This window comes from Macrobrachium nipponense, chromosome 19 (assembly GCF_015104395.2).
Source record: "Macrobrachium nipponense isolate FS-2020 chromosome 19, ASM1510439v2, whole genome shotgun sequence".
Taxonomy (NCBI): Eukaryota; Metazoa; Arthropoda; class Malacostraca; order Decapoda; family Palaemonidae; genus Macrobrachium; species Macrobrachium nipponense.
In genome coordinates this window covers 70,399,497-70,422,636 of record NC_061088.1, presented here as the reverse complement: position 1 = coordinate 70,422,636, position 23,140 = coordinate 70,399,497, and positions in this window count along the sequence as shown.

Sequence of the window (23,140 nt, the reverse complement as noted above, 5' to 3'; positions counted from 1 at the left end):
TGTCTAAGCTTAGGAGGCTTAGCTTAACGGGACGGCTGGGGAAGAGAGGGACACTTTGGCGGTAGGATAATTGGTGTGACAGATGTATAGAGAGAGAGAAGAGAGAGAGAGAGAGAGAGAGAGAGGGAGATAGAAGAGAGGAGAGAGAGAAGAGAGAGGGCAAGATTGAAGAAGGGGGGGGGGGGGGGGGGGGGGAGTTTCCTCTGTGCTGTGGCTACCTGCTTCCTTTCCATCTCCTATACTCTTGGCCTTTTTCATCAATAGTGTCGTGGGTTTTACGTTTAATAATACCATATACGTAAATTTTCTTAATTTATATGCAGTTACCTCCGCTCGCGGATTGATTTGATAAATCGAGCAGGGATGACATTATACGGTTAAGATGTAAGAGCTTTTTGTAAGCTCTTTTGTCATTTGAAGACGTGTGATTAGACCCTCGTGTCATACCTTTTCACCTTTTCAGTTTGTGTACTTTTGATTTGTTGATGAAATAAACTTTTTGGCCTACGTTCAGTTTTATGAAATGAACTAAGATCGGATACGTCATTTCTTTAGCATTATTTATCGGATATCTTCACCCGAACTTATTATCTTCATGCCTCGGAAGTATTACAGTTGTGCCATGCTCGTCGTCTTTGGTTGGTAAAGCACAGAAAATTAAAAAAATTGCAATCATATAAGTGTGAATATATTATGTATGTATATTATATATATACATATATGTACATATATACATACATACTATCATACATATATATATATATATATATATATATATATATTATATATATATATATATATATATTACATACCATACTGGGCAGTCTTGTTTTTTTATTCTCTTCAAGTGCTAATGAGAAAGTGCCATATGCAACAGATACAATTGGCCACATTTCCAATGTCTCCAGTACTTCCTCCACTCATCAAGGCAGATATCTTGAAGGGATAAACGAGATTGTTAATGTACTGCTATATGTATTTATTCTATGTATTTATTCTTAAACCAGCACCTGTTTCAGACTTAACTCACCCATGGAGCAACGTTCATTATATAGGAGAGTATAGCCCATAACTTTTTGAAAAACACGAATCGAGTTTGAGAATTTACCCCATTATCATAGTTAATTAAAAATTAACAATAATACGTTTCATAGGTCAGGGTGCTTCTTAAATCCTCTAGCTGCATGGAAAACCACAAAGGTTGTATTTATTCTGCATCCAACACAGTCTATACTGAGATGCTTTCATACCCTCTCCAAATGTAAATCTGGAAACTACGCTGGTTCCAGACTGCCCTGGATCCTGACTCCCCAGATTTAAATCTGGACTGGATCCCTCGAGATTAACAATGTCATCGTTGTACAAGGTTGTTTATTGTCGTGATTTCACTCACTTTCTATACTCAAACTTGCAAAATATTCCAGTCCCAGCTTCGTTGGGGCAACAATGCTTCCCATAACAAGGTGGATCTTAGGTTTAAGAGGACTGAAAATGCTCTCCTGAGGCTGCAGTCTTCTTCACTCCATGATAAAGCAGCTTCATTCGATTCCGGATGTCCTTGGCTCCACTTGGAACTTCTCTGGCAGTCTTTTATTTTTTACTTCCCTCAAATAGTATTGTACATGTGTCCTACATAACTTTTCAGAAACTCTTAAAAGTGTCTACAGTATTTTGCTCACTTTTTAAAGCTGAAGATTTGAAGGGGTAATCCAAAACTGCTTCTATGCATTTATATTTATTTATTCCCAAGCCGACATCAGTTTCAATCATTATCTAAAGGCCTTTTTCATGGATTTACTGTATTTATAGTAAAACTGCATTCTAATATACAGTGAAGTACAGTTGAAAATTGATTTAAAAAACGCAAATAAAAAATAATAATTTATTACAAATATCACAGTTCAGTACAAGAAAAAAAAAATTGAATTCTCTACCGTCCATTGGGCGCCCCCTCCCCCGCCCCCTCCTCCCCATACCCCTCACAAAAAAACTGGACTGTTGCTAGTCTGAATTTGCAAAAGAAAATGCCTGATAATGTGCTGGCATTTTTCCCTTTAGGTGAAGGAAAAAACGCGGTAATATTCACATGATAAGGACGAACAGCTCGCGCGCTTTCCTTTCATGCATATTAATAGATGCGAAGTAAGACTTTCTCCCTTCCTCTACTATGTATTTTGAAATCCATATTTTTATGAGAGAGAGAGAGAGAGAGAATATTGCTTAGTTGGTTTTACATAAATTTAAATTGCTTTCTGTGTAACCCGAATCTCTTTGCTTTGTAATTATTAGCAAATGTTTTATAAACGATATTTAAGGTTTTATGCATGTTGAGGCAAACCCATCATCACTTGAACGAAATTTTTTTTAACTTCGTGATGATTTGCGTTTTCATTTTGGAGAGGGAAGTGTTGAAACTTCGTTGCAATAAGTGATTCTTTCTTCAAGCTGAGAAGAATGCAACAAGCAAAGCAAAGCGACATTGCAAAAATTTTTTTTAATAGATAATTTATTTCTAGAGATGAAAAATTAAAACTTCATTTATGAATTTCTCAGTCAAATATTTAATGAAGGAGTTATAGAATTCTGTTTGTAATTTGCTTTGCTTAGTCAAATATTTAATGAAGGAATTGTAGAATTCTGTTTGTAATTTGCATTGCTTTGTCAGATATTTAATGAAGGAATTATAGAATTCTGTTTGTAATTTGCATTGCTTAGTCGAATATTTAATTAAGGAATCATATAATTCTGTTTGTAGTTTGCATTGCTTAGTGCAGTTCATGTGTATATGACTATTCTTTAGCTTTGTTACATTACTGGCTGACGGATGGAGAGCTATTTGACATCACTACAGTCATCCTGTCAAATCTGGTGAATGTCACAGGTTGCTGACGTAGGTAGTCCTAGGATATGCCTACGCCACTGGAATAATGTAATCAGTGTTAGGTAGCCATGCGTTTGTGCAGGCCTCTTAATTAATCTCTTTCATAATTTACATTTATATGTACATATATATGCCTTTGATTGCCAGCCTTAAAAATTACCATGTGACACGGAATAAGATATGCATTTGAAAAAGCAAGTGCTTATAGAAGATTATCTGGTAATAGTAGTTTCAAAATATTTTGGCTTTTAAAAGCTAGAAATAGATGACATTGAGGCTAACTTAAAGGTGATTGATGGAACAAGAAACCAAGTCAAGGAAATTCATACACTTGTGATAGATATCGTCATTCGGATCTTAGTGGCCAAATCTAATTTGGCTTTTAATCGAGAAAGGATAAAAGAATCAAGCTATTCGTTTATGCATTTGTGACAGGTATCATTCATTTACTCGACATCAAGTGTTGCTGAATGTTAATTAATCTGGAGTGTGTGACTTTTACGATTGGATAAGAAGGGTCAAGTTGCTCATCCCTTTTTAAACAGTTCTTGTCATGTAACATCGTTCTAGAAGATGGTTAAGAGGAATTCATTAACGTTTATGGTAGAATGTTGACTTTAGCAATGAAAAATCATATGATTTGACCTAAATTCGCTTCGAATATTAATGTGGAGATATGAGTTAGCCTGCTTAAGAATAGTATAAGATACATTCGTAAGAGTAAGGATCTCACAGATTAATATTTTGTTTGTGGTTGTTGATATTTGTTTGTATGCACTTTATATTTAGGCACATGAAGGCTGTTTTCATTTTGAAAAAAATAAACAACTATAAAATGCAGTAGAAATGAGTATTTGCATTCACGTTGACCCCATTTCTATATGATAATCAGACTGTTTAATCTGACTGTACTTTCTGCAAATGAATGTAGTAACTTTTGAATTTGGCTTGATCCTCAGACACTTTTGACATCAGGTAGCTTATTAAATGTTAATTAATCTTAGGTTATATGTTTTATATCATTTTCTGCTTCCTTTTTCAAATGTGGGCATTCCATTTAGCGGAGGCGTATTTGTTTATTTTTTTCTTTATTTTACATGAGCTGGATAGTGTTGTTATGATAAAACAACAAATTGTAAACTTCACTTTGTAATGATATTGGATTTCGAAATAGTAAAATCAGATACTCTGTGAAAAGGGGAAAAGAAGACATTGATTGAGCTCATGTAATTTTTCATGTAAATAAAAACAGTTTTTTTACAATAATTTATAGAGGAACTTTTCAATTCAATTTGTCCATCTCTTGAAACTCCGAGTAGAGCACATTGAAGAGTATTTACGAGTTGCTTTTACATCAGGTGACATTTCATTTTTCTTTATAATGAAGGTTAAGCTGACAAGGAGATTGACGTATAATTCGTCACCAGACAGAGAGGATTAAAGCTCTGTGGAAGTGGGAATAACAGATTTAAATAGAAGCGAGTATCAGGGAGAAGTTTTTCTTTTTAATTAGATAAAAGATGAGGAGGAAAGCGATCAACGGAAGGATGGATTATCAAAAGCGAATCGTCCAGAATAAAAATTATGAAACTCAGTTAATATTCAGTTGTTGACAGCTGTGGTTTATTTCATTTTTTCGTTTCAACATCCTCTCTTGATCTGATAGTTGTTTCATCACTGATCGTAATAACGGTTAGGTTTTTGTTATTTTATTCTTTATAGCGTAATTTCTGGTTAGAATCTTGTTTTTGTTTCTCGTATAAGAGAATAATGTACCTGTTTTTAACTTTCTTTAAGCTTCGTAGATTAGAAACTATTGCTTGTCCATTGTATGTCAACCCGCTAATTGATGAATGGAACACACACAGACTGGATGTAGCTGTTTCCACATCTACACGATGCATGGAGTTACATACAAAGAGACGGTAAGAACCTTTGAAAATATAGCTTGTGTATTTAAAATACCCACAAAATTCGAAGGTTTCTCAGATGTCGACGAAATTCGACAGCCGGTCCAAAGAATAAAGGAGGCTTCTGAGCTGTATAATTACCAATTAAATCGGGTGAAACGAAGGCCAATTCTCAAGAAGGGAAGAGGAAAGGAGAGGCGATAAGTAGATTTCCCTCTGTTGTTCCCTCAGTGTCTGTCAACATGAGACAGCCTCTTAGAAATATTAAAGATCCAGAGCTGATGATGCGAGAGCTCCATTTAATTGAAAGGCCCTGAGCGCAGAGGCGCCCTTATGTAGTGCCTGCAGCAGCAGCTGCTGTCAGACTTCCTTGGCTAATTAAGTTATGGGTCTTTGAGTTCATTTCTTTGAAGTATGTATGACATCTTAATCTGCTATGCAATGGCTTCCAGTTGATTTTAGCTCATTTCTGAGCGGTAAAGGTTATTTCTGGGTGTTGTTTACTACAGGATTGCCTTGATTTGAGGTTATTGTTGCATTATTTTGTAGATTATTTTTGGATGGTATTTACTTTCATAGCAAACATTCTATGGTGTAACTTTTTATGTTATTTTATCTTATTTCTGAAATTTTTTTAAACTATTTCTTTATTTCATTCAAAAGTTATTTTTCAGCTTTTATATACACACACACACACACACACACACACACACACACATATATATATATATATATATATATATATATATATATATATATATATATATATTAAGAGATGACAGTTTGCCGTTGAGTGTTCCTGCTGTTAAACAGGCACACTTACAATTAACTGGATAACTGAGATAATACTGTAAGAGTTACTAGAAATTTTGATTGAGGGTCATCCAGTGGGTAAGTGAACAAGTCGCCAAATCTAAGAAAGATAAGAGCGTTGTCAGAGATCGTTCCCAGCGCTCTTTGTTGGAAAAAATTGTGTACAATATCGGGGGTGTTTTTTGGACAACAAATGAAGGTGGGGAGCTATTTATAAATATGGAGGGATATTCGAAATCATATTTTTAGATGCCGGATGTGGGAAGAAACGCCTGTTTGTATATTTATACTGACAGGGGCCTGGAGAGAGGAAAGAGTGGCGTTTGGGTGAGTTTTCAGAGTGAATTTTTAAGAAGTTCTACAGTTGGCAACACGGGGATGGGAAAATCGACAAATTTTCTTATACTGATTCTGGTGAGCTCGGAGATTCGTGCTCTAGCTAAGCTCTTCCTTTGGCTTTGAAATCTATAAATGTTTTCCTCTACATTAACCTTGTATTGCTTAGCTCTTCTAAAAATCTGGAAACGTATTAGAAAGTTTCTTCTTAGCGTTCGTGGAATAATAGCTTATAGGATTTTGAGTGATTCAAGTTTATAGCTGATCAAGAATTTTTCATTATGATCGATTAGATTTCTTAACTTTGTACACAAAAATCTTTGTCTTCTCTTTCTGTCGAAAATGACTATCGATCTCGTCAGGAAGTTTGGGCTAATTTACTTTCTACCTGCACTCTTATATTCTTATAATAAGGGGACAGTGGTAAGACAGGCTGACCTCCTGATGGAAAAATATGCTGGTACACGTTAGGCTTTATATATAATAGAAATTACGATGAAAAACAAAGTAATAAACAATTCCTAAAGTCAAGTATAACCGCATGCATTACCTTACTTCAACTACAACTGTGATGACCACAGTGATTTTAAGTCTAGTCTAGAAAGAACTCAGAGGAGTGAGCAGCTTTTACTCCTCAACCTATTTACGTTGCCTCGTCCTGCCTTTTTCGACATCGACAGCTGTGACGAAAATATGGTGCCAGAGAGCCGTATTAGGGACGCCATTGGAAATCGGCTTCATAACGTGTATCAGTTTCCGATTAATAAGACCGAAGAAGGGATTAGGCAGCGAGGAATCTGCTCAGCTAATAGGGAGAGGAAACCCGTTTAGTAGTTAATATTTATTGTGTGTTTCAAGTTGCAATAATCGGGTTATAATAAGTATTTCAGCACGAGCTATGGTATGGATATCTTAAAAATGAATTGCTTTTGGTGATATAAAATCTGGCTGGGATTTAGAGGATAATAAAGAAAACAACAACAGCAAAAGAATGTAAGATAAAGACAATCTGGGGGAGGAAGACTTACGGGAAACACACACACATATATTAATATATACATATATATATATATATATATATATATATATATATATATATATATATACACACACACACACACACACACATATATATATATAGATATATATGCATGGAAGAAAATCCGTATACCGAATTTAATCAGTATTTTCATAGTGCACACGTGTGGTTTTAGATGAGATAAATTTCTTTCAAAACCTGGAAAAAGTTTTACCTTTTTATTTGTTTTCTGTGTGAGTTCCAGCGCATGCTGGAATATCATTATCGTCTTCCTGGAATCGAATGTATACTGTAAAACTTTTCGCGATTCCGTTCATTCTTCACTGCAAATAATAACAGCCACAGACAACTTTGGCGTGTTTTCATTCGGAACAAAAACTAATTCGGAAAGCAAATCAGTCGCACTGATGAAATGTGAAATGTGAGGTGGCTTTGATAACGTGTAGTTCGCATGCATGAGGAAAAAGTTGTTTCATTATAATTACGTTAGAGCGACTTTTGATCTGCACCGCTTTAGCTTTAAAACCCCGGCCCCCCCTCGGAACCCACCCAGCCCATCTCCAGATCCACCAATGATTACTTTGTTTTTGGAAACGTCCGTTGATATTTTCAGGTTTTAATTATAGTTTCTTGTAATGCAGTAACCTTTTTCATAAACGAGTCGCACGGCTGGACATCGCTATGTACTAGGTGATCATAGACACTTACATAGGGAACAGGAAGCTTAGGGATGAAGTTTATAACTATCCAAAAACTTTGTTAATCTATTTTCATTCGTTCGTTATTTTCTTGTAATGGTCTTCCCCATGTTATTAGTTTTACAAATATGGGTAATATCTTGCTTTTCAATCTAATGAACTTGTACCTTAAGACTGGTGCCATATAAATGTTGGCATGTTTTTCTAAGCATGCGGTAATGAAGATCTTTGCGATATGGCAACTTTTTCTAATATCCTTTTGTAAGTATCATTTGAGTCACAGAATAATCGGTGATTCATCTGGAATTTTTATGACAAACTTTCTTACTTTCTAATATTTCAAACTCCAGCTTCGGCCCTTTTGTTTCACAAGACTCCTACCTCCTTCAGAGGTTCAATTCCACCTGATGACCTCTGCCACCGATATCAGAACGAGATTTTGCTTTCCCTCCTGTCTGTTTGTTAAAAAGATATATGTGTTAGGATCCGGCTTCATGGTCTTATCGTATTCGCTTGGAAGCACAAATGTAAATAACCTTGTTATTTAACTACGACATGAACAGTAGGTTCTCCAGGATTTTGTACTACAGTATGGTTATTTTTATTTTCATTCTGAATATTCATTTTTTTTTCGCTCTCAGTATATTTCGGTGTTTTACGTAATCTCTTTTAACTCGTCATTACTCTTTTATGATTTGCAGTTAACTTAGTTTTAATGTTCCTTTTTTACTTTGTGTTGTGTATTTTATGTTCCTTTTTACTTTATGTTATGTATTTTAAAGCGTAATGTTTTTAGATATAGTCAGTCAGTATAGTTTTCTTACTGCTCCTCTTTTTTGTATAATTTTATAGATAAATGACCCTGGTGATGGGAAAAGTAATGTATTCCCGAAAACTCGGTTGTGCCTTTTTTTTATTTTAAAGGAAATAATAATGTCTGGAATATTACCACGTCTTCTGTTCCTCCATAAATAACCTTGTCCTGGGCAGAACTGATTGCGGCACGTATGAACTATTATACTTAGATTATTGTCTCTGTGCTAGTGTTCTTTCAAAGTTTTTTTTACTACGGGTGTCATGGTTAAAATATTTTCTTTAATATTAGTTCAACTGCTTGTATTAGTATTACCGAAGAATTGCACGTAGTGGTGTTTGAATTTATTGTATTCTGGAACAAATGATAATGTAAACTACGATCTATCCATTACCACCGCTCTATATATTGTCTGTTGGGTGGCCATATGGATGTATGCTTTCTGTCTTGTTAGTTTTCTGGTAAAAAAAAAAAAAAAAAAAAAAAAAAAAAAAAAAAAAAAAAAGATCGAGATAGCTTTGTCTGTCCGCCCTCAGATCTTAAAAACTACTGAGGCTATAGGGCTGCAAATTGGTATGTTGACCACACCCTCCAATAATCAAACATATCAAATTGCAACCCTCTAGCCTCAGTACTATATATTTTATTTAGTGTTAAAGTTAGCCATGATCGTGTGTTTGGCACTACCATAGGTGCCAGCAGCTCTGGCCACCATCCGGTCTGCGGCTGAGAGTTTCATGGGCGGCGGCTGAGAGTTTTATACAGCATGATACGCTGTACAGAAAACTCGAATGCTTTCCGCGCATATTTTACTTGTTTTCTTCGACAATAGAACCTGGTCTCGCTCTGGTCATTTGGTTGTCAGTTCTTTTAAGTTCATGTTCCTAGTTCATACTGGTGACCTTAAAGGGTTATTTCGCTAATGACTGATTGATTGATAAATTCGGTGTTCAAGGTACCGTTAAAATTACCATGCTTATCCTAGCATTCATTGATGAATAAAACTGACTCTGCTTATGCATATGATGTGCATGAATGGTGATTATTCAACGCCAGGCATACGTGAATGGCCAAATCAGGTGATAAAGATTCGCGCCAAATATTTCTCTTAATCAAGTGTGTTCCGAGTATCAGGAAACTGGGACTGGTATTGCTCAGGTTAGGAAATCAGACTATGTTTATTCAGCTGGGCCATTGCTCCATGAGCTTTATTAGACTAGACTGAGGTTATTTTCGTAGCGTTATTTCAAGCTAATTATTGCTCTATTCTCTCGAGTATACCATCAGTAAGACCATTATGATCTTTACTCGTTGTTATTCATCTTTATTTTAACTTTTTGTTGCGTATAGAGAATGACCTTACCGAATATTCTCAGCACGAAAACCGAACTTCAGGGCCAACTGTCTATCATTATAGTTTGACCAAAAGACCCAGGTTCGAATTTTGTACAGATCATATATACTATTCAGTACTGCATGCGTTATCACCTAATATATAATAAAAAAGCTGCAAAAAAACAAAACTTTATCCACTTATATTGTTAGTCTTACAATAAGTCCAAATTTTTAGCTCTCATTACTTTTTGATAATTATCATTACATGGGTTTGTATGTGATTTATGGTCATGGTATTTACACTTACGTAACAAAATGTATATGAATTGTTGTCATGCTTTTTATTCGAACGCTGAACGTAGCCAACTTGTCAAATTGCTGGAACGTTCTCTAACATGGGAACGTTTTCTGATGTCGGAACAATTTCCACTTCATGGCCGTTCTCTAGCACAGATAAGAAACCTGAATCACCGGCATATTCTCCAAGTCTGTAGTACGCCCACGAATCCTCGCTGACATTTGTCCATCAAACAGTAACCTTATCTTGTGCTGGGAGCGGCCTTAAACATTCACCAGCCTACCTCCCTCATAGCCATCCATGCATACTAATACTGCTTGCCAGCCCCATTCCCCTTTGTGGGGGGACGGAGTTTCGTCCGTCTGATTTTAGAAAGTTTAAGCAGGCGGGTGGGGGAAGAGGAGGTTGGGCCAGTTGGATAATTTTCCAGGAAGGAATAAAATAAGACGCAGGTTGATATTCCACTTTTATTTTACTCTTCGATTCTAGAAAAGGATCCTCTGGAATACCTCCTCCGAATATCATTCCCCATTCCTCTACCCCATTCCATTCCCTTTTCCCGAATCGTCCCATCCTGATATCATGACTTACTGCATTCGTGACTTATTGCATAAATGTGAAGCTTATGACCATGTTTATTTACAAAGAAAAGGTGCATGTCTCCCCTAACCTCCCGGGAGCTCCCCTATCTACCCGGCCCCATACAGGGCGGACAAACCGGTTTGCTTGGGATGGGTGGTAGTGTCATCTCTCCCTTACTGTCACCCGGGAGAGGACAAACGAGATCCACTCGGATTTTATGATTATAGATAGATAAGCAGTGTGTGTATTAAAATGGAATGGTTGATCCTCTCCTTGTCTTTCTAATGAGAGTCATTAAGCTAAGAATGGCATATAAAAAAAAAATGAAAAACAGCATTGGATTTCGTCTATTTATTGAAAAGTGGGATATTGAAATTAATCCACAGGCAATGGATCCATAATGAGTTCAGTTGCGTAATCCGTCTCACATCGTCTGTCTTACATTTGACATTTATGCTAATGCCTGCGTGGTCCTCAAGTAATTAGTTTAGATATGAGCAACGAACGACAGTATTGATTAGATAGATTGTCTACCTGTTTGTTTATGTGTTCCTTCACAATTAATGATATTTATAGGATTTTGAGTATAGATTTTTAAAAATTATTATAACTGATTATACCTTTTAAGTTTTTCTCTCGGTAAGATTTGTATTCATATTTAGTATGGTAAACATTAAAACAATGGAAAAGTTTTACACATACATTATATAAATTTACATTATATAATTGTTTATTTTTTATGTGGAAGTTTTCTGCAAAGGTTCTTCATCCACGATTCAACCGATAAAAGCATGAGTATGCTATTGTTTGTTATGCCTATGAACCATCCATTGCTGAGGGATGCTTATTGTTGATAAAAAGTTTATGTACTACAACAATAAACTGTTTCCCCGAGAGCGGTAGTTGGCCCCATAGAAGAACTAAGATAGTGTCCCCTCAAACGTTCATATGTTTTCAGTATTAGCCCTTTCGTTTACCTGCACAGAATGCTCCTCAGTAACAGATTAAATGTGCAAGACTCACTGCCTACTTCCCCTTTGTCTTGCAGCCCTTTTCGCTTTGTGTAAGTCAGTCTCTTGCGTTGCAAATTTTCTTCACCCCTTCATCCTAGTTCTCTACATCAGACCAGCGCCTCAGTGGCTTCATCGGTTATGTAGGTCTTGGCCTGTCACCTCGATGGCCGCGAGTTCGATTCTCGGGAATTCCACTGAGGGGTGAGAGATGTGTATTTGTGCTAGGTATATAGAATGGGTCAGGTAGAGTCATTTGTTGGGGGTTGCGGCTTACTCGCCCCCCCCCCCCCCCCCCCCCGGCCCCAAGAGCCGCACCTCCTGGAGGACAGGTCAGGGCGAGAAGTCACTCAGTTACCGTTTCATTCAAATGTAGATCATAGGTCACTTAAGCCATCTTTGCAGTGATTTAGTTTTAGTTTTACCTTCTTCGTATACAACCATAGTTTTTATTTTTTATGTAATCTAAATTATCATTTAAATAATTTCAAACAGCTGCGCCGTGTTTGGTTGTTATTCAAATAGAAAAAAGGAGGTATCCTTTTCCCGATTCCCTCGTGATGAGGAAACAAGACAGAAACGGTTCCATCGTTGTAAGAGAAAGGACAACTTTAACCTTACTTCTCATCGCATATGCTGTAAACATTCTGAAGAAAGTGCGTACAAAAGAGACCTGCAGCATAAATGTAACACATAATGTAACAGGTACGCAACGTATGAATGTGAGGAAAGCAGTGCAGCTTCTTTCGAAAAAAACATAAAAAGCTTTAGATTTCATGGAAGTCAGGAACTTTTCATTGAAGAGTATGTTCTGGGAAAGTACAATGGACTTTATAGAGCTTGCTCACTCCTGGTTTGATGTGTTCAATTCAAGGATACCTTATGACAGAAAAAACTCCAGGAATGCTTATGGGATAAAACATACAATGGAGAAAATGCACTCAAACCAGGCAATGGAGTATTGTACGACTTGGCACGCCATATTGAAAATTGTGTATCAATGCCTTTTAAAGTGATATTGGTTTTTTTTTCAGATTTCGGATGCTTTTAGGATGAGAGTTTTGAATGGCCAAATTGTATCAGTAGGCAAAAAAAACAAAAAACAAAAAGAACGAGGAAAAAAAGATGCGTGAATTAACTTTATTATACCGTGACAATTCTAAATTTTTTTTTTTTTTTTGTTGCTAAGTATTTTTCGTTTCTATTATGAAGCCAGATACTGTTTTCTGTTATCTATGCATATTTATGTTAGTTTATTAAATAATGTATTATGAATAAACCTTTGTAAATAACTGTCAGGTCAAATACTAATCGATTTTTTAAGTCCTATCAAGCATATTAATTGTAAGGTTTCTATTATATACTACAAAGCCAAACATTATCAATCCACGATTTTGTATGTGTACAGTGATCTATATGAATTCAAAAGAACACCAAACGTATACAAGATAACAGAGTGAAAAGGACATATGACACTTACAGACCTAATCTCCAATACCTTATTCTATATACCGTGTATTTCTGGTGATAAAAGTTCACTCTCGACGTGGTTCGGAAGTCACTTAACGCCGTTGGTCCCGTTGGTGAATAACCACTGGTTCCATGCGACATAAAAACCCCATATATACAAACAAACAAATAATCTGCATCAGACCAGACCACCTTAGAACACTGAGCTATCTTTTCATCCACGCTAACATTTTTGTCGCTTCTATATGCTTCCACTTTTTTATTTTAAATCCTATAAAGCAAACCTATGATGATGATGATATACGTTCATATTTAAATATATGACAGCGAATATGATTGATTAATTATTACACTTGCTTAAAATCAGACCGCGTTTGCATGTTAGGACGGATTTCGCCAAATTAGTCATGTTGAATTAAATCCTCTTTTATCATCCATAGGCATGACTTCTCATCATATTACTTTGCATACGCCCTGGTGATTTCCTGGATTCACTGCTCTTTGCTCTCCTCATCTCTCATCTCAACATCATCATCATTTACTTCGAAATGTCGTTTCGCATCTACTGCTTCCAATTCCTATGTCATCTTCGCTAACACTTATTAGCCAATCTCCTCGAAGCATCACACTTGCTTACATTCACTTTTATTTTCTATTTTCTTTTTTCAACTATCCCCTGCCAAGACTGAATCTTCTGCAAAGCTCTCCCATCTGACGCTCCATGGCCCATCTTTGCATTTCCCAAATGTTGCTCTTTCATCTATTGTCTTTTCCGTAACGCTTCGCATCACTCATTCCATCAAGATATCGAATAGCCAACGAGACATAATATACTAAACCTAATCTCTGACCTGCTTTCTCATCAAACCAGTCACACTCCTTACTACGTGCTCTTTAACTTGTGATTGCTTTCGTTGTTACTTATGATAGCTCTTAGTAAATCACTACATAAACAGTCTGTTCTTCAGCACCTAGATGGCAGATCTGTCAATTCAGCCATAAGCTTATGCTAGGGAAATGTACCCACTTTCAGCTTTTTTGGATTTATTTAAATCTTTCTCACAATTTTTTTTCATAAAATCCATTTTTTACATATAGTGTTATTTATTTAAATCCATAAAGTGCAGTCCTGTCAACCCTCATATAATTTTATACATAATCATAATCATACAATATACTAAGTTTTGGAAAATGGGTTGAATAAGGATGACTAACGAGAGTGGGAGGTGTTATTATAGTTTAGAGAATGTCTGTGAAAGTGATTGTTTAGGACCTAATAAAGGCAGATAATACGCTAAAGTCGCCTTTAGTTCCTATGGTATGATGGTGAAAGCTTGACTGAATGCGAACCATGGTGTGTTAAGTATGTCAGGATGATTAAAATGTTACAATATATATATATATATATATATATATATATATATATATATGTGTGTGTGTGTGTGTGTGCGTGTGTGCGTGTGTGTGTGTGTGTGTGTGTGTATGTATATAAACATATATATGTATATATTAAGACAATGTCTTAGTAAAAACGAAATCGCTTGAATTTCTGTTTATCATTTTCCTGTGGTATTCGCTTACCTAGTGAAGTCACGTGCATCGACTGTGATTTTCTAAGCATGTATATATATATTTATAGTACTATATATATATTTTATATATCTATATATATATATATATAAATATATATATATGTATATATATATATATAGTATATATATATATATAATTATAATCACTTTAGCACGTGATTCATTTGTCACACATATCCACAGGTGCAATGAAGTCGGAATCGGTATTTTTCACCTGTGGATATGTGCGAGATATCTATATATACGTACATATATATATATATATATATATATATATATATATATATATATATATATATATAAAACATGTAAACACTGCAGCAGGGTCACTACCAATGGTAGTGCTAATTTGATTCTCAAGACCGCATTTTCTGTGCCCCTCACTTAACGAAAAGTTTAATAAAAGATAATAGTGTTCATTCTCATCATGGTGTTGTTAAAGATCGCAGTTATATCATGTTTATCACCTTTAAATCCCAGTAACTGGCTTTTAAATTGCAACTAATTGACAATGGCACCCAAGTCAGCAACAGCGAATAATGGTAGAATCGATAATAATACTGATAACAGACAAAGACTCCAGAGAGGGAAAAGATCTCCACAGTGAATTAGCTAAAGAAAAGGCTTGGTTACTTAGTTCCTTTTTTTCTTCCCTCTGGTAAGTTGAAAGGGAAAAAACCACGATAATAGTCTCATGATAAGGACCAACAGCTCAGGCGCTTCCCTTTCATGCATACTAATAGACAGCGAGAAGACCTTTTCCTTTTACTGTACTACACAAAAAATTTTTTTATTATAATAATCAGATGCATCCTGCGAAATACTTTTTTAGGCATGGCTACAGGATTTGCCTATTTTGCCACTTGTGTGTGTGTATGTGTGTGTGTGTGTTAGAGAGAGAGAGAGAGAGAGAGAGAGAGAGAGAGAGAGAGAGAGGGGTTCCTTTTATAGTCTTCTTTCGTTTCTTTTGTTTTGTATTAGAATTTACATCAAGTTGAAAACTCTCATATATTATTTTATTTCTTTTTGTATTTTATGAACCATTTCTGTACTACCATGAGTTATGAAATCTATGCCACATTTTAAATGCAGGTTTTAAGTCTGGACGACGTATCGAGCAACAGAGGACATTATTTATTCAAGGTTCATTTCCTTCCTTTAAGTAAGAATTTACTATACACGATTACAAGACAAAATAGTAGCCAGTAAATGTAATTTCTGCATTTCATTATAAATTGTTTATAGTATTTATAAATAAATTTTGATTTGTCTATATTGTCGAGAATACAGTAGCATTCCTTAACAAAATTAGTATGTAACAGGTAGTTCTGTAAAACGAGAAAAAATGGCATAACGGCATTAAGAATTGCCATCTCTGTAGTGGGGGGGGGGGGGGGGGGGGGGGGGGGGGGGGGGGGGGGGGGGGGGGGGGGGGGGGGGGGGGGGGGGGGGGGGGGGGTGGGGGGAGGCAGTGCACTTACTTGGTTCTTTGCGACGTCCCTTCCGCCCCTAGCAGCAACCCCTTTCATTCCTTTTACTGTACCTTGGTTTATATTCTCTGTCTTCCATCTTACCTTCAACCATCTCCTAACAGTTGATTCAACTGCAAGGATTTCCTCCTGTTACACATTTCAAACTTTTTTTGTGTCAGTTTCCGTTTCAGCGCCGAATAACATTGGTCCTCTCGCTTGGACTTTGGTCTAAATTCTACATTCTATTTTAAGAATGAGCATTGTATAAGGAATCCTAACAATTTTCAAAGCATTTGATCGGGTGGCGGATGGAAACCCCTTTTGCACACAAAAGGATGGAATTTAAATGTCCTAAGTTCCATACGTAAAATGCAATAACAATTAAGCGGTTCTTAAAAAACATAAGTGCATCCGCAATGAAACGAAGTACTACTGTTATCAAAAGTAATTTTTTATCTTACTAATGTATTACTTTTTATTCTCATGTTAAACGATACCAGTGAAGCTTACACAATCCATAATAACAGAATTGTAATTCAAGATTTCATTAATTAATACTGTCAAGGTCACAAGTAGACCATATACGGTCACCTCAGGTACATGAGTGATAAGATTTGTTAGGAAATACACACATTTATAGGATTATTAGGTACTATTATTCTATATGTATTTTAAGACAGTTTTACTCTGAAGAGCGTGTCTGAGTTACAAGTGTCAGATTCCTTATTCATTTTGTGAGTAAGAAACTTGAGACAATGCCTTATCGTTCCAGTAATGTGGAATATGCAGATATGATGTTTACTTACGGGTTTTGCAACAATGAACTCCACTGTTATAAAAAATAGGAAATCGGCGTTTAGGCCGTAGTGAATTAAATACTTTCAAATTAAATGTATTCTTTAGATAAAGAACAAAGGGGAAAATGCAAGTATCATTGAAACCTTCTCCCTCTCCGTTAATGATATTCACTGGAATCCGATAAAGGAAAGAAAAGCAAGTCGAATGTAATCTCCCCTCCATCAAAGATAGGTCTGTTCATTAAACACCAATCAAAGATTTAAACCGTATTTCTAAAAATTTCTCGTTGTCCATCAAAAGTATTCATACACCACTCAAAGGGAAAAACACACTTAAGAAAATGCTTTCGTCTCTGTCAGACGAAAAAGAATGGGAAACATTATGGAAAATTCACTTTCTACAGCCTTTCCTGAAAAAAGTAGTACGTTTATTCATGTAGTAATCGAAAGAGGTAAAAAAGATGACGTTGTTCAAAGTGCAGTAACCTCCCTACCTGCATTCCTTGTCATCATGATTACTGTCATTATCACTCATTCAGCATAGGCCTAGTCCTGACTCCTGATTCAACAATTCCGTGACATTTACTCAACTTTCTTGATATGTAAAGCTAATCATTAAGATAAACGAAGCCTTAAAATGCATGTTCATAGAACACTTTCTGCTTAGAATGACCTTTTCTTTCATTTCCCGAAATATTTGCATAAATTCGAGTTACATCCTGTATATATGGTGTTTGTGTGCGTATTTGTATTATTATCATTATCATAATTACAAATACAAAAATTTATATACAACAATGGATCCTTTAACCATACCAAAAATGCAAGACGTAGTGAATATGTTTGTGACACGAAAGAGTAACATTCAACAACGCCAAAGTTATTATTTAATTCGGAATCGAGGTAGATGTCATTAATTTCTTGGTGTTTACGTGTTACGTGTTATTACTCCTGAATAAAATACTTTGGGATAGAGCTATTCAATTTTAGTTTTCTGTAATTGAGATGGCTTTGTCTGTCCGTCTGCACTTTTTCTGTCCGTCCTCAGATCTTCAAAACTTCTGAGGCTAGAGGGCTGCAAATTTGCATTTTGATCATCTACGCTCAAATCATCAAACATACCAAATTGCAGCTCTCTAGCCTCAGTAGGTTTTTATTTCATTTAAAGTTAAAGTCAGTGATGATCATGCGTCTGGCAGCGCTATTTGACACGCCAGCACTGGGCCGTTTCTGAACGTTTCATGGGCGTTATACCGAGACCACCGAAAGAGGCATCTATTTTCGGTGGCCTTGATTACACTCTGTACAGAAAACTTGAATGCGCCGAAGACACTTCGGCGCATTTTGTACTTGTTTACATTTGTGTCGGATGTCATTGGTTTTCTAAGCATCATGTCAAGAACGTCTTCTCAAATGTGAATGCACAAACACGTATAACCTATGATCGAATTGTATTTTGATTTATATATTGTAGAAATTGCTTGGTATTGTATTTTGATTTATATATTATAGAAATTGCCTGGTATTGTATTTTGATTTATATATTTTAGAAGTTGGCTGGTATTGTATTTTGATTTATATATTTTAGAAATTGCCTGGTATATATATATATATATATATATATATATATATATATATATATATATATATATATATATATTCGAAATTGCTGGTATTGTTTTTTTATTTGATATATGAAATTGCCTGGTATTGTATTTTGATTTATATATTTTAGAAATTGCATGGTATTGTATTGATTATATCTTATAGAAATTGCCTGGTATTGATTTTGATTTATATATTTTAGAAGTTGGCTGGTATTGTATGTTTATATTTTAGAAATTGCCTGGTATATATATATATATATATATATATATATATATATATATCGAAATTGCCTGGTATTGTTTTTTTTAGTATATATAGAAATTGCTGGTATTGTTTTTTTATTGTATATCATAGAAATTGCCTGGTATTGTTTTTTTATTTGTATATATAGAAATTGCCTGGTATTGTTTTTTTATTTGTATATCATAGAAATTGCCTGGTATTGTATTTTGATTTATATATTTTAGAAATTGCCTGGTATTGTATTTTGATTTATATATTTTAGAAATTGCATGGTATTGTATTTTGATTTATATATTATAGAAAAGGCCTGGTATTGTAATTGTATTTTGATTCATATATTATAGAAAAGGTCTGGTATTGTAATTGTATTTTGATTCATATATTATAGAAATTGCCAGGTATTGTATTTTGATTCATATATTTTCGAAATTGCCTGGTATTGTATTTTGATTTATATATTATAGAAATTGCCTGGTATTGTATTTTGATTTATATATTATAGAAATTGCCTTTGGTAATTGATTTTGATTTTATATATTATAGAAATTGCCTGGTATTGTATTTTGAATTATATATTATAGAAATTGCCTGGTATTGTATTTTGATTTAAATATTATAGATATTGCCTGGTTTTTGTGCCCACAGAAGAAAGGTTATAATATTAGATTCAATTGTTGTAAGCCATTTAAGCACTGCATACAGCAGCCGTTTTTAAGATCAGTCTCCATTCCAGCTTACCTCGCAGAAGCGAATCCTAACGAGTTGCATGACATTTCATTTCACTGCGTAATCTAGGCTAAGCTGTGGCGCAGAATGGCATCTTTCTTGTGGAGTGGGGGAAATGGATGAAAACAGAAATGTGTAAGAAATATGAAGATTCCACTGATTAGAAAAAGAAATGGAAATCGAATACAATATAGATTATTTGAAATGAACCATTCAAAATTATGAAACACTATTGTTCAACATTTGACAACATAGTCGAATCATTTTTAAACGTTTCCCTTCGCGTGATCTAGAATTTTTTTTTTTTTTATTTTTTTTTTTTTAAGGAGAAATCTGTAGAGAGGTTTGTCATGTTTGAACATTTCACGTGAAGTGAAAGAGCGAGAACAGAAAAGATTTAGTAAATCCTTGTCAATCAAATACTGTTGTTTGTAGATACGGTATTCGTTTCACAGCCAACATGTTTGTTTTAAAATCAGAGAGAGAGAGAGAGAGAGAGAGAGAGAGAGAGAGAGAGAGAGAGAGAGAGAGAGAGAGAGATTTCTGGTATCATATTGGTTTTACTTTATATTGAAAGCTGTAAATAGCCTCCCTCTTTCTCTAAGTATGGATCCAACACTTGTATCGTGGACTACTATGAGATTCAGGGCCTTTGTAACACGGTTTTTTGGACTTTGCTCCTTGTCAAACCATCGGATGTAGCTGAAAGTTGACATATGTATATTTTACAACCACACACAAATTTTGTCAGCATTATCAATAACCTAAACCCAATAGTTTTAATTTTTATAGAGTAAAAATTATCTAGCCGACGCCATGGACAATGATTACAAGCCAAGAGTCGAAAAACATTCATTACGTAAGCAAAGTAAACACCTTTTGACGAAATGTTGCTCCGCCCATCCACTAGACAGAACTCATTCTCCTTGTTCCATGGGCTCTGAAACCCGAAGACTTTATGAATGGCGGAACGATACATAGATGTGGGTGGGGTATCTGTGCTAACGTAGTAATACTACTGTAGCAGTAGTGCCGCAACAGTATTGCGTAATATACATGAATTAAACGTTTAGGCCAACTGCTGGGATCCTTGAGGATCATTTAGCACTTCTTACAACTACTCGAGAAATGAGTTTTTATAGCCAGAAGTTAAATTTTGTAATCCAACAATGCCCATGATAGCCTTCAGTGTAATCCTGAATTATAACGAGGCCAAAGTGGGTGGAGCCTCATGAAGTTATCATTCTGACGATGATTACTGGTGAAGGTTTAAAGCCAAAATACGGTACCAGCTATTTTTTTTTTAGTAAATAGGTAGATAGATAATAAATAAAAATTGCATGACATTGGATATAGCAGTTATCAAATCAAGCTTGTCTATTATGTTTTTGAAAATTACCAACTATTCCCTACATCTTGTCAATCTGATTGTGACCTATAAAGTAGACTAATTTCTTAGGAAACTTATTTTGGGAGTTAGACAAATAATCGAAGTGTTTTTGTATTTATTAACATATTTAGTTGGTTTGTTCATTATGACAATTATCAGTGGAGAGGTTTCAGAGTTCATAAAGGTGTGCTGCTTTGCTTGTAGTTAAATTTGTTCGTCATTGTTGCCAGAGGTATAGCCTTCGTTACGTATAGCCAATCATCCATCGAGAAAGAGGGAAGGAATGCTGTCATAAGTTACGTAACGAGTGCGTTCGAAACCTTTTCTCTGAGTAAGTTGGCCCGTCTTCAAAAAAAGTCACTTTTACATTGTAAGTACCAAATTTATTCAACCTACGTAATGCAGAATGCAGTCAAAATTTATGTGTACATATAATGTGTATTCTGAATAAGCGTTATATTTATGAAATGAATAGATAAAAATGCCTTCCTGGTCTAAGGAATATAAAAAACTTCGCTTTTATTTTCTCACTGTAAGCTCTTCTGTAGTGTATGCGACTGATAATTACAAAACAAGTTGGGTGAAATGGGGTGAGAACTTTGCGTCACCCAAAGGGAAGGGTGAAGATGGATGATAGACAGATTAGGAGGTTTCACTATTTTCTTTAGTCACTGTCTAGGAACATTAGACAGTCCTAGAAATAATGAGGATCCAGAGTATATGATGACGAATCTCGTTGGAGTGCCTTTGTAGTCACGGCATCATTTATTATTATTAATGGCTGGTCCGCTGGTATAGTGGATAGTGTCGTGGTATGCCACTCAGATGTCGCGGGGTCGCATCTCCTCCAGGGGCGATGTAAAATCAATGGCTCATAATCAGTTACTGATGCAGTGTAGGGTCTTTGAACGGTTTGTGTACAGTTAGTTTTCCTTCTCAAATATTCGTTTCATTTTCATTACAAAGCTGAATAGTTTTAACTTACAAAACGTATTATTCTACGTGCAATAAACACGCAATAGCAATAAACCGTTCACTTCGAGCTGATTTCTCGCGAAAGTCAGTCATTCGTCTCTTGAGACAGAATACCTGCCTTCCTCGTCGTCGAAGGCAACACAAATCAAAGATTCCTGCTGGTAAATACAGCATCGCGTTCTGTCGACATGTGAATGATTGCTGAAGTCTGACAATAAGTCGTCAGCCTTTCCCTGGTTTGGCCTTATGCTGAAGTTTTGGGAGACTTGAGTTCCGTAGGAATGAAGGACTCTCCAGCGCACTCATTTGCCTGTAAATGGAATGGAATTCTGTGAGAAAATTGTGATAATCTCAAAATAACAAAATGAGTGATAGACTCAAAGGTTGAAATGACAAGTTAACGTTCGCTTCCCTCAAATATTTTAGCATTGTACTAGTGAAAATGAAATTATCTGACAATATATATTGTATGCTGTGCAAATCCTCGACATACTGACTTTCCAGTGAAAGGGTTTTAATGTGAATTATGCCAACTGCTGCGCTTAATGTGAGGAAAAATGTGGAAATGTAATGGTTGTCTGGAAAGAGATTGTGACCGATACATTATCTGATCGGTTTGTATAAATTTAATTATTGTGCCGGGATACTCATTTTGACCCCAGTCTGAAGATGAATAATTTTAGTTGTCCAAAATGGAAGGTGAAAGGGACGAATTGTAGCTACCCGACGACAAAAATTTGTATATCTTGCTCATGGAAAACAACAACGAAAGTAAAATGAGGTTTTTAATTGTGTTTTTTTTTCACAGTGCCAATATTTGATAAATTGCTGTTCTAATGAGATACAGTGTATACTATCCATTAACCAGTAAATTATATATGTATATATGTATTATAAATATAATATTCCAAATTGGAACTTTTCATATACTGCGTGGCGCTAGGACAAAGGTAAACCATCATCTATGTGATTTCTTGCCTGATTTATTAAGATTCAGGAAGCACTGACGATAAAGATGTAAAGTATGTCGAGTATTTAATAAATTTTAAATACAAAGAAATCGCAAAACTATTTTAGGCTTGCAGTAATTGTTGACTAGTTTTACATCTGCCTTATTTATCTATCTACTGTATATATATATATATATATAT